At 42.8% G+C, this 18,371-nt stretch overlaps 1 protein-coding gene and 1 pseudogene across 5 annotated transcripts in view; both read right to left on the bottom strand.

Moving 5' to 3' along the window:
* The window catches only part of C5H8orf34 (chromosome 5 C8orf34 homolog), a 603,368-nt gene that overhangs the window by 474,647 nt on the left and 110,350 nt on the right, over positions 1-18,371 (bottom strand). The window lies entirely within an intron of this gene.
* Positions 2,489-2,608, bottom strand: LOC134929939 (5S ribosomal RNA; annotated as a pseudogene).

Raw genomic sequence — 18,371 nt, 5'->3', positions numbered from 1 at the left:
TAATGAGATACAAAGAGAGATTGAAAAGACCCAGGAATTGTTGCGAGCATTCTCTGGGGATAATGGTTATAATGAAAGAGATATAAAAGTTAATAGAAAAGTGTAGGATTTTGAAAAATCCTTGGTTTTTAGGAAAAACAGTAAAATGAATTGAGATAAATTGGACTATAAAAAGGGGGAGGTCCATACGTATAACAGGAGGGGAGACAATGGTCTTCACTCAAATCTACCACGCAAAGAAGCGGGGTATACGAGAGGGGAAATACAGAATCTTCAATCCTATAATAATCGTTTCAGGGGGCCGAGAACCCCAAGAAATTACAGTAATCATAGGAGAACTAGATATCAGGAGAGAGATAGACCCGAGCCCACTGTTTTAAGGAATAGATATGAAACACTGTCCCATAACCCCCGATCTAGATCTCCGGTGGTTAGACCAAAGTGGAACCAAAGAGAGTCAGAAAAGAATGAATGGACCGATGTTGAGGATACATATGGTCATTCACCCCAGAATCATGAGAATAGTCATTTTTTAGGAGAGAGCCACAGATTCAAAAACCGCCTACACCACAGATATGAAAAAACAAGTTGGACAGGAAAAAGACAAAGAGAACAAGAGTTATAGGAAAGAGAGGTGGAAGGAGGAAGTCAGGGAAAAAGTATGAATTAAAGTAACTAACTATAGATCCAATACGATTGTTAGAAAACGGGTTGAATTTTGCACCAGCCCAGAAACCCAACCTCTTTGAGTTGTTCGTTGACTTGAACCGGTATATGAGGACCCTTAGTAGGAAACGTTATTTTGCTTTGAAAAATTTGAAAAAGAAAGAATATGATGGTGTGCCGATTATAACTGATCAAGATGATCTAGAAATGTTAAGTATGTTAGAGTCCCTAGCCACTGAGTCAACGAACCACTCAGGGGATGAAGCCCCTTTGAAATTATTTGATTTGAAAAGAACAGCTGATAAAATGTAGGAATAAATCGGAATTTTATCCATTTGCTTTTCGAGGTCCATATATTGAGAGTTTTTATAAATCAACAATGGAGCAGTTCAGGGCTATGTGTTGTAGAACTGACAAACAGCCCTTGAAAGATAACTTAAATAAGAAAGAGCGGTTAGCTCTAAGAGCACTAAGTGAAGATCCTGCTCTGACTATCAAACCAGCTGATAAGGGCGGTGGGATTGTGGTCATGGATACAGTAATGTATTTGGCGGAAGCTAATAGACAACTAAATGATACTCTTCTTTATTCCAAGATGACATGCAATCCCACCGCCCTGTTTCAGAGAGAATTAAAAACTTTATTAAGGAAAGCATTTGATGTAGGTCCTGTGTCCAGAGAAACACAATGTTTTTTATTTTGTGATAATGCTGTGGTTCCCACATATAATTTTTTACCAAAGGTGCACAAAACTTTAATTAATCCACCAGGCCGATCCATAATTACGGGGATCGGATCACTAACAAGCAATTTATCTTTTTTTGTAGATACAGGTTGAGTATCCCATATCCAAATATTCCGAAATACGGAATATTCCGAAATACGGACTTTTTTGAGTGAGAGTGAAATAGTGAAACCTTTGTTTTTTGATGGCTCAATGTACACAAACTTTGTTTAATACACAGTTATTCAAAATATTGTATTAAATGACCTTCAGGCTGTGTGTATAAGGTGTATATGAAACATAAATGAATTGTGTGACTGTACACACACTTTGTTTAATGCACAAAGTTATAAAAAATATTGTCTAAAATGACCTTCAGGCTGTGTGTATAAGGTGTATATGAAACATAAATGCATTCTGTGCTTATATTTAGGTCCCATCACCATGATATCTCATTATGGTATGCAATTATTCCAAAATACGGAAAAATCCGATATCCAAAATTCCTCTGGTCCCAAGCACTTTGGATAAGGGATACTCAACCTGTAGTCACTTACAAGGATATGTGAAAAAAATAAAATCTCATATAAAAGATACCACACATTTTTTAAATTTAATAAAAACAGTGAAATGGCAGTAGAGTTATTGTTTCATCACATGTGATGCTGTATCATTATATTCTAAAGGAAACCAACAGAAGAGAGTTGGAAAGTAGACTCTTGTGTGGGAGCACACAATTCAGAGGATTGGGTATATATTAATCAATACTGATAAAACATGATTTTATTAATTAATTTTTAAAAAAGATGATTGTCGGAGTGCATTATAAATAAATGGTGTAGCTACGCGAAAATATAACACAATGTTCTATATAATTATGGTGGTTTTCAATACCACTATGAGAACCGGAAGTTTAGAATCTCTGGCCTCGTGGTTTTACTGAGATCACAGTAGCACTTCTGTAAAGTGTATGACCATCATTTATTCTACAGCAATCCTATTCAGGATTATTTAGTCGTAGAGAATTGAATCATAAGTCATACAAAACCGAGTGCTAATTGGTATTATTAGGGATCACTCTAGATCGGGCAGAAGAATATTTTGCAGTACCAGGGTGTTCCAGGGTGGTCTCCCATCCGAGTACTGACCCGGCCCTCCACTGCTTGGCTTCCAAGATCAGACGAGATCGGGCATCTCCAGTGGGGTATGTCCGCAATTTTAATCTGCCCGTTCAGTCAATTTGACTGAACGGGCAGATTAAAATTGCGGACATACCCCACTGGAGATGCCCGATCTCGTTTGCAGAGAGAGTTAGATTTAGGTGGGTTATTTTGTTTCTGTGCAGGGTAAATACTGGCTGCTTTAATTTTACACTGCAATTTAGATTGCAGATTGAACTCACCACACCCAAATCTAACTCTCTCTGCAAATGTTATAGCTGCCCCCCCTGCAGTGCACATGGTTTTGCCCAACTGCTAAAAAATTTCCTGCTGCGATCAACTTGGAATTACCCCCTATATGTGTATTTTTATGGAATTTTTTTTTAAGAATAAAAAACCATTGAAAAAGATTTAATATAGATCATTGTTGAAGTATTTTTGTAAACATTGTGGTAATAAGTGGCAGAGGTAGCGCTCTTGGTTTTTGCAGGGATTTATTTCCCTGCAAGTTTTTTTCGTTTGTCTATTATAAGGAAAGCAATTATCCTTATAAACCGGGAGCAGCAACACCTGTCTTTTTATAAATCTCCTGTTTTCAGCAGATACTTGCGCCTAATTGCATATACAGGTGCTCTCACAGGATATAGTGGGAGTGCTTGTGGATGCAAAAGAGTGTGACTGGGTGCTTTATTAGAGGTTACATATAATTGAACCAGAGATATGAATGCATCGCTCGTCGTCGCAGGCATACACACTTGCCGACAAAGTGAACGTCGCTCAGGAAAGGTGAAAATGAGCGACGTTGTTAATTTTTTCAGCAAGTGTGTATGCACCTTAAGCCAGATTTAATGCTAAATTGCAGTGATACCGTGTTTTTTATTGTTGCAATCAGTGGTGATAAAAAAATTTTTTTTTTAAACAATTCTTATTGATGCTTGTTTTTATTTTATTGGGCCCTTTGTGTTTAAAAACATGCTGTTATAAAGTTATTCACAGAACCGTAATCTAAAAAGAATACATGGAAGGGCTGTTTTCTAACCAAATTCATAAACAGTCAAATAGTCAACAAAGGGAACTCATTTCTTTCGTATGGTCCATTAGCCACAGAGAAATATCTCATATGGCCGTCACATGTCAGTATGTACTACCGTGGTGACAGATAACATTCAAGAGGTGTGAAGGTTACAAAAGCACAGATTTTTCTTACAGAAACAAAAGAGAAGATCACTGCGGCACAGAGTGTGCACCACGGTGCCACGCTGATGCAAAATGTGCTTCAATCACATTTTCTCTTTCCATAGCCTTCACTAGAGAGAGTTATAAATTATCTGATTAAAGCTGACACACACACATTGCATTTCTGAAGTACCAACACAGAAAGACAATTGCGCTCATGCGGAACACAACTGCCCAGATGCAGAGCTTCCGACTGCACCGCTAGTCATACACAAATTGATTTAAGAAAATGTGATTTTCTTCTCTGTATTTAAAATGTGGTATATGCATGTACAAATGAGAACACTGTATTGATTAATTTAATAAGTAAATATTTAAATATATGATGTTAATGATATAGATGGTCACACAATTAAATCTATACTTACATATCTGCCCTTAAGACTTGGATTTTGGGACTCCTCCCAAAAGAGAAATGTACCCTGTCAATTCCCTAGTTAATGGGAGGAACAGGATGTGTGAAGATGCTATTCAAGGTAAATTGTCTAATCATTGACCCACCCATTCCATGAGTAACGTCACTTTGCAGAGCCATGATGTCATGAGCCCAAACTATTTACCACACATGAATACCGTCATCAGCATGATAAGTGGTAGAATGCTGGCAGGGGGGCGAGTGCAGCGAAGGGAATCACCTACTACGCCAGTATACCAGCAACGGTATGGTGCTCCAGTCGGGATCCCGGCGTCGGTATTGTGACAGCCGGGATACCGACGAGTGGTATGCTGACCGCATACCTCTGTAAGAAGTTATCACATCAGAATAAATCTGGAATTGTAATACAGTTATCGATATCCCATATACCAGTGTCTACAGCACCCTGGGGCACCGCGGTGCACTTACAGCATTGGCAAGGGCGTGTGTGTTCTGCTCTCAGGTTTTATCGGCTGTAGCCACAGCAATGTATGCCCATTCTTCACTTGGCTGGCTGCAGGCCAGGCGACAGGGGGGGTCAAAGGGGACAACCGTCCTGGGCCCCATGGGTCAGAGGGGCCCCCAAGATCAGGGACAAAAGAAATACTGCAGCAGTGCCTACTAATAAATTTTAAGTCCCCGCTCTGCCCGCCCCACAAATTAATGTAAAAATAATGGACCTACCGGCTGCGCCAACCCCGATGCCTTCCTCTCCCAACTATCTGTAATTTGGTCCGGTCCCGATGGTGCAGACGGCACAACGTTACGGAGCTGACACCGCACTACACCAACCACCACCACCAAGAAGCTGTTGTGAGCCCAGCCTCCTGCAGGACACAGACTCGGTATGTGCAGCTTCACCGCTGGCCCTACAGACAGGCTGACAGATTGTGGTGAGTCCCCTGGATCCTCACTATGACAGCCTATAATGGTTTTATTAAAAAATGTAAATCACTAAAACTATGGGGGTAATTCCAAGTTGATCGCAGCAGGAAATTTTTTAGCAGTTGCGCAAAACCATGTGCACTGCAGGGGAGGCAGATATAACATGTGCAGAGAGAGTTAGATTTGGGTGTGGTGAGTTTAATCTGCAATCTAAATTGCAGTGTAAAAATAAAGCAGCCAGTATTTACCATGCACAGAAACAAAATAACCCACCCAAATCTAACTCTCTCTGCAAATGTTATATCTGCCCCCCCTGCAATGCACATGGTTTTGCCCAACTGCTAAAAAATGTCCTGCTGCGATCAACTTGGAATTACCCCTGTCAAAGTCAGAAAAATATCTCTATGCACACTGCCATATTTGCACCTCACACAGGTCTGCGCTGCGCATGCGTGCGCTCTCCCGTGCGTGCGCATACTCGCTGTTGCGGGCACCCGCGGGTGCGCGGTATGTGCATTTACGGTAGAGTTCATGTGTTCGTAGCGTGCGACCCAATCGTTACATATTTCCACTATATAATGTATTTTGTAGATCATGGTCCCTTTGATAGATTCTGAAAGTTTGGTTAATATAGAATGTTCATGAACAGAGAAATCCCCCTTTGTTTGATACGAAGGGTCAGACAGGAGTAATACAGTGGTGTTTAGTACCCATCGGAAGAGTATTTAATTAGCAATATTCCGGTGTTGGTTTGAAGCAGATTAATCGCTCGTGCGAATAGTTATGGACATAAGAAGTTTATGAACATTTACTGTATTTGCACTTACTTATCCATGCGGCGGGAAACCCAGTTTCCCTCCCACCTGAGCTGTTGGAAATAGTCACAGCCCACCTGTATGAATCAACCTATGACCTTTTGTTATAATGCGAGGAGGAATTCCTGTGTCCAATGAACAATGAGATTGTAGGGACCATTGAATTGTATTGTGTGTGGGGCATAAATAGACAAAACGATCACATCCAGCTCTCACTCTTCAACGGTTATCATTGCTGAAAATCGGGAGCTGGATGTCCAGAGGCGCATGCGATCGTTTCCTTTGTGCGTAAGTTTTCTCCGCAATCATATTGTCTTTCTTGATGTTATGGGCCATATCTCTCTCTCTCTCTCTTCTTCTCTTTCTCTCGTACTCTCTTAAACGTAATAGTATTGTATTGTATTTCCTGTGTAGTTATCTGGTTAGGTAGTCTATGTTATATTGTAGTGTATGACTTGTATTGTATTAATTCTTTTGCAAGTATAACATTCATAATATATATATTAGGCGTTGGACCCTAAGCACGGTATCTGTGTATTTCTTATAGTGTTAAGTATTCACAGAGCGTCGGTGACGCTCAAACAGCTTTTAAGTTAATAAGGTTACACTGTGTTGCATCTACACCCTATCTCTACACTAAAGGTTTTGCAGCATATTACATTGTTTATGGTTTAGATATAAAGGTTTAACATTGTGAGCGTCTGCACCGCTGGTGATCTCCTAGTGGTCCCGAGCGGCCGCTACGCTATAGCGAATCATTACGTTAGTCGGCAGCCAATAGCGTGCCTGCCTGTGATCTCTCGGCCGTGAGCGAACGTGACGCTTGAGCGTCTCGACCACGGCTAAGCAATCGTTACGCAACGAGCGTACCCTTACGGTACTCCATACGTAAATAGCGTACAGTGTTCTTAGACCTCATAAAGGGTTTTATATAAGATAAATATTTAGCTTTATCAATTGGCGGCTCGTCCTGTCCTTCACATATCTCTGCTAGGTAATTTCAGCAGACATTATCCAGCAGCAAAGGGCGGGAGGTCATATTCCTCGTAGTGCTGTTTGGATAAGCGTCTGCTTCGCTTAGTAAAGGGTGCTGAAGGAATCCGGAACCGAAGGTAAGAACAACACGCTAGTGTCTTTTAAAACTGTTTATTTCTGTCTTGCGTACACACGCACATATCTGCATTTCTTTTCATTCGTGTATTTTCATATATCACTCTCCTGTTTGCCATTTTATAATTGATAAAACGTGCTAAGAGAGATTTGTCGCTATTTCATAGTTAAAGTGTAAAACCCACATGCAACTCTACCTAAGGTAAAAGGAGAGATTGGTGTGTTGCGCGGTAGACGATCGAGGATCATCTACATTGATAAAAGTGTTAGTTGTGTTGCGGTGGACATTGGTTTCGTGTACACGTGTCTCTAACAAAGGGCTGAGACTCGCGTACGCCAAGGCCGACGCACGCAGCGTAAATTACGCAACGGAGCATCTGGGTACGCCCACGTAACTCAAGTCACACGACAGTGTTGATTTTTAAATAGCGCATCAGGCGATAAATAGCGCAACAGGCGATAAGTAGTGCATCAGGCGATAAATAGCGCAAATCTATTTTAAATCCGAAATTTAGATTAACAGATCCTTCTCCAAATTCACAACACATCTGGTCTAAAGAAAATTTCTGCGCAGAAATAGAAATAGAAGCAAAAGTGTACGTGTGGTGAGTGAGTGTTTTGTATATATAAGTTTATACAATTTTACAGGTTGAACCACAAGAAGTCGAGTTCTCGCAGAGGTACATACATGTAAGTGACGTGCATGGTGGCTAGGGAGGCATCTCTGGTTAAACATAAAATTTGAGCAGTAGAGAATAGTAGACCAGGAGGTCATACTACAGACCGGGAGGTCCAGGTACAGCAGACTAAGAAGTCTGCCATAAAAGAGAAAAGGGCACAACCCAGGGGGTTGGTGCAAAAAACCCATATAGGCCAATAAAGCTCTGGCTGAAGGAATTCGCAGCCGAAATTTTCGATTCCACTGGTCGCTCAGTACATAAGATTAGTTGCTTATGTGCTGAACGATTGTACCGCACGTAATTGTGTACATTAGTTAATCTGACCAGTACCATTTGTGTACGATCCCGGTCATAAAACTATTTGTACACTCTGATGTGATTTGTGTAATTTTTTATTTTTCTGAAGGGAAGTTCGCTGGTCACTCAGGAATTGTCCAACAACCAATAGTTACTGGAAAGAGTAAGTGTTCTGCGGATATCCCTCGCATGTTCCAGTAAATAGAGGTTCATAGGGGCCCTGGGTCGAGTACGCCAGCACTAAGGCAGTGTGTGGGTCGTATTGGTCGGCGTGGGCGAGTGAGTGGGGTACTCGGTAAACCGCCACCGTCAGCCTATCGTGAACATTTTGGTTTTTGTAAGGGTTCGCTGAAGACCCTGAAATAAGGTCAGAGGTGGTGAAAGCAACGCCTGCAAGTTATGGGGGCCAATTGTTCAAGAAGGGGGCGATCAACCTCGGTTCGGGTTGATTCAGTAAACCGACCAGTCGGGTCGGCAAGGTACGTAATGTGTGAAAAATATAGCTCACATACAGAGGTTTTATGTGATGAATGGGAGAGAATGACAGTGCATGACGGGGAGAAATTCCCAAGAGTAGGTAGCTTTAGATCAGAAGTGTTGCAAAATTTAAGGAGGAGGATATGTCTCATTAAATCAACAAAGAGACGAATCCAACATTATGATTATTTGCAGTTATGGCAACAGGAGGGTGAAATACAGAGAGGATTGGCTCTAATCCTATCAAGAAATTGATAGCGACAGCCCCGCCGCCACCATACATATCAGGAGAGAAATTGGTTGCGGAGAATGACGCATTAGGGTGTAACAAACAAACACTTAGCAACTGTGTAAATGTTAATAAGTTAACTAATGCAAGTATTAACCCGTGCAAGTTGTACCCTGTTTTGAACTTTCCCCAGGAGTGTGATCAAGAAGACGAATCGGCAACAATATCGGCGCTCTCTCTAGCAGCCACCATAGCAGAGACAACAGTAGGCACGGCTCCACCCACGAGATTAGTAACAAAAGCCCCTAGCGGAGGGATAGGTGAGGTCGTATCTACAGGTAAGTACGGCACCATACACTACGCTGAAACCATTTCACCACAGGCTGTAGAACCTACACAGAGTGATGTTAGTAAACTTAATCCTGTTAGGGTAATAGCAGTGCCAAATGGGAAAACTGACACGACAGGAATCACTCCTGTTAGGAACATTGCCATGTACAGCCCATTTTCCCGAATGGAATTAAGAACCATAGTGTCTGAGTTCCCTGACCCTAGGAAAGACTTAGTTGCCAGCCAGAAATACATCAGAGACCTAGGGAACACTTTAGAGCCCAATAACAAAGACTGGCAGGTATTGCTGAGGGCATGTTTACCCTCAAATGTCGACGCAGCTCAATTTTTGGCTGACTGTGGATTAGATCAGGATGTACCTCTTACAGATGTGTACAACAAAGATAACGTAAAAAGAATAAGTTTACAGTTAAAAGAGTATTTCCCAGCGGTAGTTAAGTGGAACAAGATTTTCTCCATTAGACAGAAAGAGTCAGAAACTGCTGCAGAATATTTTCACAGGGCATTACTAGAAATGGCAAAGTACACAGGTATAGAGGACATTAAAACAAACATAAACCATCGAGAAGTAGCAGTATCTGTACTAATGGATGGGTTAAAAGAGACATTAAAGACAAGAGTACAGACCACGCAACCATGTTGGCGAGGTCTGTCGGTGGCTACTTTGAGAGAGGCTGCTATTGATCACGACCGGAATATCACCCGACACAGGGAGTCACAAGGTGATAAGTTAATGGCCGTAAGTATACAGGCCCTGACCACAAGGCAGCCTTTGTATAAATCACCAAACCCTGTGGGTAAGTCAAATGTGGTAACTTGTTTTTCATGTCATAGACAGGGACACATGGCACGAGACTGTAGAGTGAAAAATTCACAAAACTCATATCAACCCCCTAGACAACGACACGACACACGACATTGGGAACAGGGTCCGCAGAGACGGAGTTATGAGCCACATACAGGGGAAACAAAAAGATACCCCCCGAACAGAGACTGGCAAGCCACTGGTAGTTCCCATTTAACCCCTTCACAAGCAGTTGCTGCCAGCGGGATTCAGGGAGGTCACCATACCCAATAGGGGTGTGGCCATACCTGTAATCTGCAGCCAGTAAAATTGATTGCAAGTCTTGGGAGTGAACCTGAAATTGCAATCAATGTAGCTGGTAAATCATTAAACTTTCTTGTAGATACAGGGGCGGCCAAATCAGTGATAAATTCGGCAGTGGGCATGAGAACCACTGGTAAGACAATTCCAGCCATAGGGGTAACGGGAGTAGTCCAGCACTACCCTGTTAGCAAACCAGCCGAGATTACAGTAGGGCCGTTACATACCAAGCATTCCTTTTTGCTAGCTGTATCGGCACCGACTAATCTCCTGGGAAGAGACTTATTGTGCAAAATGGGGTGCGTCATTTATTGTACTCCTGAAGGTGTATTCTTGGACATACCTGAGAATCACGCTCAGGAAGTGCAAGACATGTTAGACTCCCCGTCAAAATTAATGTCACATACCATTATGACAAATAGGACTCCATCCCAAGTAGAAGAAATGACATCCCAGATACCAGAGTCACTTTGGACTAAAGATAGACAGGACACTGGATTAATGGCAAACGTAGCTCCGGTAGTTGTACAAGTAAAAGATGGTAGGATAGCTCCAAAAATCCCACAGTACCCTCTGAAGCCAGAGGTGGAGTTAGGAGTTTATCCCGTAATAGAACGCTTGCTACAACAGGGCATTCTGGTAAGAACGTACAGCACTGCCAATAGTCCCATCTTCCCTGTTAAAAAGAGTGGGGGGAGGGGTTACCGGCTAGTGCAGGATCTAAGGGGGATTAACAAAATAGTTGAGAGTCAGTTCCCCGTAGTGCCAAATTCAGCTGTCATCCTTATGCAAATCCCTCCCACTGCGAAATTTTTCACTGTTATTGACCTCTGCTCCTCTTTCTTTTCGGTACCTCTGCACCCTGACAGCCAATACTTGTTTGCATTCACATACAGAGGAGTCCAATACACATGGACTCGATTACCACAAGGTTTCATAGACAGTCCAAGTATCTTTTCCCAGGCTTTGCATGATTGTTTACAGTCTTTCCAACCAGAGAGTGGATCAGTATTAATACAGTACGTGGATGATCTACTACTGTGTTCTGATTCATTGGAAGCATCCCTGAAGGATACGAAACAGCTCCTGTTTCATCTTTCAGACACAGGACACAAGGTTTCCAAAGACAAGTTGCAATTATGCCAAACTAAGGTAAAATATTTGGGACACTGTCTAACACAAGGACTGAGACACCTGACCGCTGATAGAATTCAAGCAATTAGAGACATGACTCTGCCACAAACCCAGCAACAGATCAGAACATTTTTAGGAATGTGTGGGTATTGCCGTAACTGGATCCCAGGGTTTTCCATTCTAGCGTTACCTTTGCAGGAGATGGTCTCCTCAAACAAACCTGAGCGGATTTCGCATACAGACGAGTCCTAGATGGCATTTGAGAGACTTAAACAGTGCCTAACGCAGGCACCAGCATTAGGTATGCCAGACTATGGGAAACCCTTTGAGCTGTACGGAACAGAAAGTGCTGGTTGCGCGGCAGGCGTCTTAACCCAAAAGCACGGTGATGCCAGCAGGCCGGTAGCATACTACAGCGCTCAGCTAGACACGGTAGCGCGATCCCTCCCCAAATGCTTGCGAAGCGTTGCTGCGATAGCATTGCTAGTAACGAAAAGCGAAGATGTAGTGCTAGGTCACAACCTCACAATTCATACACCACATGCAGTGTCAGCCTTGCTAAATTCTGCCCAAACCAGGCACGTCTCATCAGCACGGTTTACAAGATGGGAATTGGCACTAATGGCCCCCGTAAACATCACCATAAGGAGATGCAGTGCATTAAATCCTGCAACATATCTCCCAGGTGTGCCTGGACAGGCACAAAGGGTGGAGGATGAGAGTGGTGGGGAAGGAGAATTTAACACAAAGGAAGACACACATGATTGTATGGAATATTTGACCCAAAATTTTACCGCAAGGCCTGACATCAGTGACAATCCACTGGAAGATGTAGATCTAACTTTCTACACGGATGGTAGTTGTCACAGACAGTCAGACTCGGGAGACTTGTGTACTGGATACGCAGTCGTAGATGACCAAGGCACCATAGAAGCGGAACCGCTAGGCCCACCTCACTCAGCCCAGGTTGCTGAACTGGTCGCCCTAACCAGAGCATGTGAATTGGCTAAGGGCAAATCAGCCAATATCTACACCGACTCTAGATACGCATTCGGGGTAGTCCATGATTTCGGAGCCCTATGGCGCCTCAGAAATTTCATGACGGCAGCTGGTACACCGGTAGCGCATGCAGCTCACATCAAAAGGCTTCTAACAGCGATACAGGAACCCGACAGAGTGGCTGTTATCAAGTGTAAAGCACACACATATAGCCAGGACCCAGTATCACTTGGTAACAGCCGAGCAGATGAAGCAGCTAAGTTAGCAGCTGGTACCCCCAGACAGACAGACACCACACAACTGATGGTATTTAATACCATCAACACACAGAAGTTGTGTGAAATGCAAAATTTGTGTTCCACACAGGAAAAGGCAGTCTGGAAGGCAAAGGGATATGGCCAGGAGTCCTCAGGACTCTGGACGGATGGACAAGGTAAACCGGTGGCCCCCAGAGCATATCTCCCATGTTTAGCTGAGGCAGCTCACGGGCTGACTCATCTGGGCAAGGAGGGAATGTGCAAGTTGGTAAGAGCATATTGGTGCGCCCCAGGATTTACATCTCATGCAAGTAAGAGAGCAATGTCATGCCTTACCTGTTTGAGAAAGAACATCGGAAAAGCAATACCAACAGAACCATCTCATATCCCACCTGCAGGCGGCCCTTTCCAGGTAATACAGATTGACTTCATTCAATTACCCCCTTGTCGAAATTTGAAATATGTACTTGTTTGTATAGATGTTTTCTCAAATTGGGTCGAAGCATTTCCTGCGGCCACAAATACCGCCATGTTTACTGCTAAGAAAATTGTGCAGGAATTTGTATGTAGGTATGGTATCCCTAGAATAATTGAAAGTGATAGGGGTACCCATTTCACAGGTGATGTCTTTCAAGGAATGTGTAAGTTGATGGGAATTGATAGCAAGCTGCACACTCCATACCGTCCACAGGCGAGTGCGAAGGTAGAAAGAGTGAACAGCACTATTAAAAATAAACTGAGCAAAGTTATGGCAGAAACAGGATTGACATGGCCAGAAGCTCTACTCATTGTACTGTACAGCATCAGAACCACTCCCAGGTCCCCTCTTAATCTGTCTCCCTTTGAAATCTTGTTTGGTCGACAACCGCATGTTATGATTAACCCTCAGGATGATTTGAAGTGTAACAATGAAGTGACTGTAAAGTACTTGATTAACATGAGTAAACAGCTAAGGAATCAAAATGATAATTTGAAGTTGGTGATTCCTGATTTACCAGATAGTAATTGTCATGACATTGAACCTGGGGATTATGTAATGATACGGAATTTTCTACGCTCAGGTTGCCTTATTGACAGATGGGAAGGACCGTACCAAGTCTTATTGACTAGCACTACAGCATTGAAAGTTGCAGAGAGAGAGACTTGGGTTCATTCGTCCCATTGTAAGAAGGTTGCTGATCCAGAGAGGTCCCGTGATAAGGAACAGACGGTAGAGGAAGTTGTATCACTGGAGTGTCTGTTCCAGGAGGACTGAGGCGGCACCTGAGCATTGAGAATCACAAGATCAAAAGCAGTTGTCGATTCCCTGTTCCCTTTTATTGTTTTTCTCCACTTCCCATCCCCCCTCCCTCAAATTATTTTTCCCCCTTCTCATTCTTCTTCGTTTCCTCCTATAAGATGGACTTGCCCCAAGAGACTGTGATCCGGATTTTCCTGTTGACCATGATGTTGACCAGAGCAGTCTGTTCCGGCGAGAGTACCATGGAGGTCGAGAGAGGTTCTGGAATGGGTTCTGATGACAGACATGGAGGCGTAGTTTCCCAAGAACAACATAATCAACAAGCAAAGGCGAGTATCAGAAAACGATCCGATAGCATTGACCATAGAAGGAATTGTGAAGGATTGTTAGCTGAAGAAAACTGTATCTGTAGGCTCTGTGACAACGTAGTTGAGGATGGGTGCATCAAGAAATGCCAATCCAGTTTTAATATCCACATGGACCGGCATCCCTTGAGTGACTATCACTCCTTAGTGGGTAGTGTGTTAAATCAAACAGATTGTTGGGTATGCTCTCAAGTACCTCAAGGTCATAGCAAATCAGGACTAGTACCATTTCCTTTAACGATAGGGGAGGTACTTGAGCTAAGTGGTGGGAGGCCGGTGGACAGGAGGTTTAATATCTCCAGCCCTCCTAGTTTGAAGCTCCACCAATATCATGTGGATAGATCCCTCATATGTTTTAACATTTCCAATCCCCGAAAGCCGGGAAATTGGGAAGTGTCATGGAGTAACCAAACCATGACCTTTTCATATAGAGCAGATAGAATGCCGACAGATACAGAGCTTGTACGCCACATAGCCAGTAGAGGAAAATCTTTCCGATATAGGTATACCCTAGGAAATAGGATTACGAGAGTTGGAGAGGTATCACCAGGATACTGTGCACATATCGTACAAGCTGATACGTGTACTAGACAGATGGGAGAATTAGGGTTAGGAGATTTCACATGGAAGATGTGTAATATGGTTATGTCCTACTCCGTCCCATATGTTCTCCCCGATGATGCATATTTCATATGCGGGAGGAAGGCGTATAAGTGGCTTGCCCCAAACTCTGAAGGGTTGTGTTATATTGGAAAAGTACTGCCTGAAGTAATGACTGTATCACATGCCAAAATGAAAGATATATACCGTGTTGCCCAAGCTCCTTATACTCACACCCATTACGAGCACGTAGTTAAACGGCACCTGATAGAAAGAACAGAGCATCCGGCCTCTGACATGATCCATGAATCCACCGGGATTCAGGTTCTAATCGCGTTAGATTTCACTCGCACCGCCAGAGGAGTGTTGAATTATAAATACATATCTGCGCTCGCAAATTTGTTAGACAATATCACAGAAATGTATGATGACACGTTTAGGTATACTGGAAGAGAACTTCAAGCTTATAAAACAGAACTGGTTCAGCATAGAATGATTCTCAATTATCTCACGGCAGTAACAGGTGGATATTGTGTCACACTGGCAAAGCAGTACGGCGTGAAATGTTGCACATATATTACAAATAGTACCGAGGACCCGGTCGAGGTCATAGACCAAAAGATGGACGACATTCTCCAATTGAAGTGGGAATTTCGCAGGAGACACAATCTCACCCTTGCTGCTGTGAGTAATGAGCTGACTGGTTGGGTGTCATGGTTGAACCCGCGAAATTGGTTCTCCGGTTTAGGAGAATGGGCTCAAGGAGTCATAATGGATGTAGGGAAGTTTCTCCTATGTATCTTAGGTGTTATCATAACGATTGGCTTGATATTTAGATGCGGTCAGGCTTTAACGAAGTGCAAACGAAGTACCAGGGTGATGAGTTTAAGGAGTGAGGAAATTGTAATTCCAATGGATTTGATTTATGACCCAAATGTAGAAACAATGATGTGATGAAAATGCGAATTCTACGGTCCGTTTCTTTCACCTGTTTTTCCGTTTTCCTCCAAGGTAAAAAGACCCACTTGGACGAGGAATTTGATGAGCCGATATACAGACAACAGATGGATTAAAGAAGAAGTTTTGACAACCTGATACACAGATTTTTGATGAACTTTGCCATAGATCCCCAGTTTCCCTAGAAATTTTAAAATTACGCTAGCCCAACACTTTTGTAAATCTATGGATATTGACAAAGCTTTTGCTCGCACCTTATGGGCAAAAGCACAAAGAAGACTGCATTCAACAGACACCGAACAAGACTTCAACCGACAAATGTTCATTTACCTGACATAGAATACCACTGCATTTACCGTTATTATGTCTTTTCTTCATCTCTACAACCTTCAGGTAATTACACACATAGTATAGGGAATACAGGCACAGATACCAGCAATCACATATTCCCCCATTCATGTATCATCAACTAAAATGTGCTCCCCATTTTGTTCAAAATCCGAAAAGAGCTCGGTAAAGTTTGACAGCCCATCCACAGACCCGTACCACGGGATAAGAAGGAATTCAAATGTATACTTCGCAATACCTCGAAGCTTGATTTAAAACACGTACGGCACGATGATACATGACCCCCAAGCACGGATTCATACACACATGCTTCTGCTATCACACTAGGTTATACCCTTTTCCCACCTTCTCCTCTCCTCCCCTACCCAACCATGTAAATGTATTAACCCCTGACATATATTTTTCTCGTTTTGAAATGTTTTAGGAAGTGGCAGTTATTGTTGACTGCCAAAGGGTGGACTGTCAAAGTCAGAAAAATATCTCTATGCACACTGCCATATTTGCACCTCACACAGGTCTGCGCTGCGCATGCGTGCGCTCTCCCGTGCGTGCGCATACTCGCTGTTGCGGGCACCCGCGGGTGCGCGGTATGTGCATTTACGGTAGAGTTCATGTGTTCGTAGCGTGCGACCCAATCGTTACATATTTCCACTATATAATGTATTTTGTAGATCATGGTCCCTTTGATAGATTCTGAAAGTTTGGTTAATATAGAATGTTCATGAACAGAGAAATCCCCCTTTGTTTGATACAAAGGGTCAGACAGGAGTAATACAGTGGTGTTTAGTACCCATCGGAAGAGTATTTAATTAGCAATATTCCGTTGTTGGTTTGAAGCAGATTAATCGCTCGTGCGAATAGTTATGGACATAAGAAGTTTATGAACATTTACTGTATTTGCACTTACTTATCCATGCGGCGGGAAACCCAGTTTCCCTCCCACCTGAGCTGTTGGAAATAGTCACAGCCCACCTGTATGAATCAACCTATGACCTTTTGTTATAATGCGAGGAGGAATTCCTGTGTCCAATGAAAAATGAGATTGTAGGGACCATTGAATTGTATTGTGTGTGGGGCATAAATAGACAAGCCGATCACATCCAGCTCTCACTCTTCAACGGTTATCATTGCTGAAAATCGGGAGCTGGATGTCCAGAGGCGCATGCGATCGTTTCCTTTGTGCGTAAGTTTTCTCCGCAATCATATTGTCTTTCTTGATGTTATGGGCCATATCTCTCTCTCTCTCTCTTCTTCTCTTTCTCTCGTACTCTCTTAAACGTAATAGTATTGTATTGTATTTCCTGTGTAGTTATCTGGTTAGGTAGTCTATGTTATATTGTAGTGTATGACTTGTATTGTATTAATTCTTTTGCAAGTATAACATTCATAATATATATATTAGGCGTTGGACCCTAAGCACGGTATCTGTGTATTTCTTATAGTGTTAAGTATTCACAGAGCGTCGGTGACGCTCAAACAGCTTTTAAGTTAATAAGGTTACACTGTGTTGCATCTACACCCTATCTCTACACTAAAGGTTTTGCAGCATATTACATTGTTTATGGTTTAGATATTAAGGTTTAACATTGTGAGCGTCTGCACCGCTGGTGATCTCCTAGTGGTCCCGAGCGGCTGCTACGCTATAGCGAATCATTACGTTAGTCGGCAGCCAATAGCGTGCCTGCCTGTGATCTCTCGGCCGTGAGCGAACGTGACGCTTGAGCGTCTCGACCACGGCTAAGCAATCGTTACGCAACGAGCGTACCCTTACGGTACTCCATACGTAAATAGCGTACAGTGTTCTTAGACCTCATAAAGGGTTTTATATAAGATAAATATTTAGCTTTATCACCCCCTATGTGTGTATATGAATGTATAGCATATGTGTGTATATGTATGTATATTATATATATATATGTACATGTGTGCGTATATATATATATATATATATATATAGCATATTCAAAACAGTGCAGCACTCCCAGCTATTGAAGAACAACACTGACAGTGTCGTTTTTCAATAGTCATCAGTGCCGCACAGTTTTAGATATACTATGAATAACGCTTGTGGAGGCACCGTGTGCAATCGCTTTATTTTATGGAGTGACGGACCATATGCTACCTATATATGTGCATATATGTACAGCTGTGTCCAGCTACACCTTTGCTGCATATAACAGCATTCTGTAGTGGGATCACGGTGCATATGCACCCGCTGCCAGCATAGGCGTGCGCAGACGCCAACACGGGGGTGCCATTGCAGACTTTCCCCCTCCGCCGCATTATGGTCAACTCTCCCCGTCCAGGACATAGACTGCTCA

Source organism: Pseudophryne corroboree, chromosome 5 (assembly GCF_028390025.1).
Source record: "Pseudophryne corroboree isolate aPseCor3 chromosome 5, aPseCor3.hap2, whole genome shotgun sequence".
Lineage (NCBI taxonomy): Eukaryota > Metazoa > Chordata > Amphibia > Anura > Myobatrachidae > Pseudophryne > Pseudophryne corroboree.
This window is presented reverse-complemented; position numbering and strand designations above follow the sequence as displayed.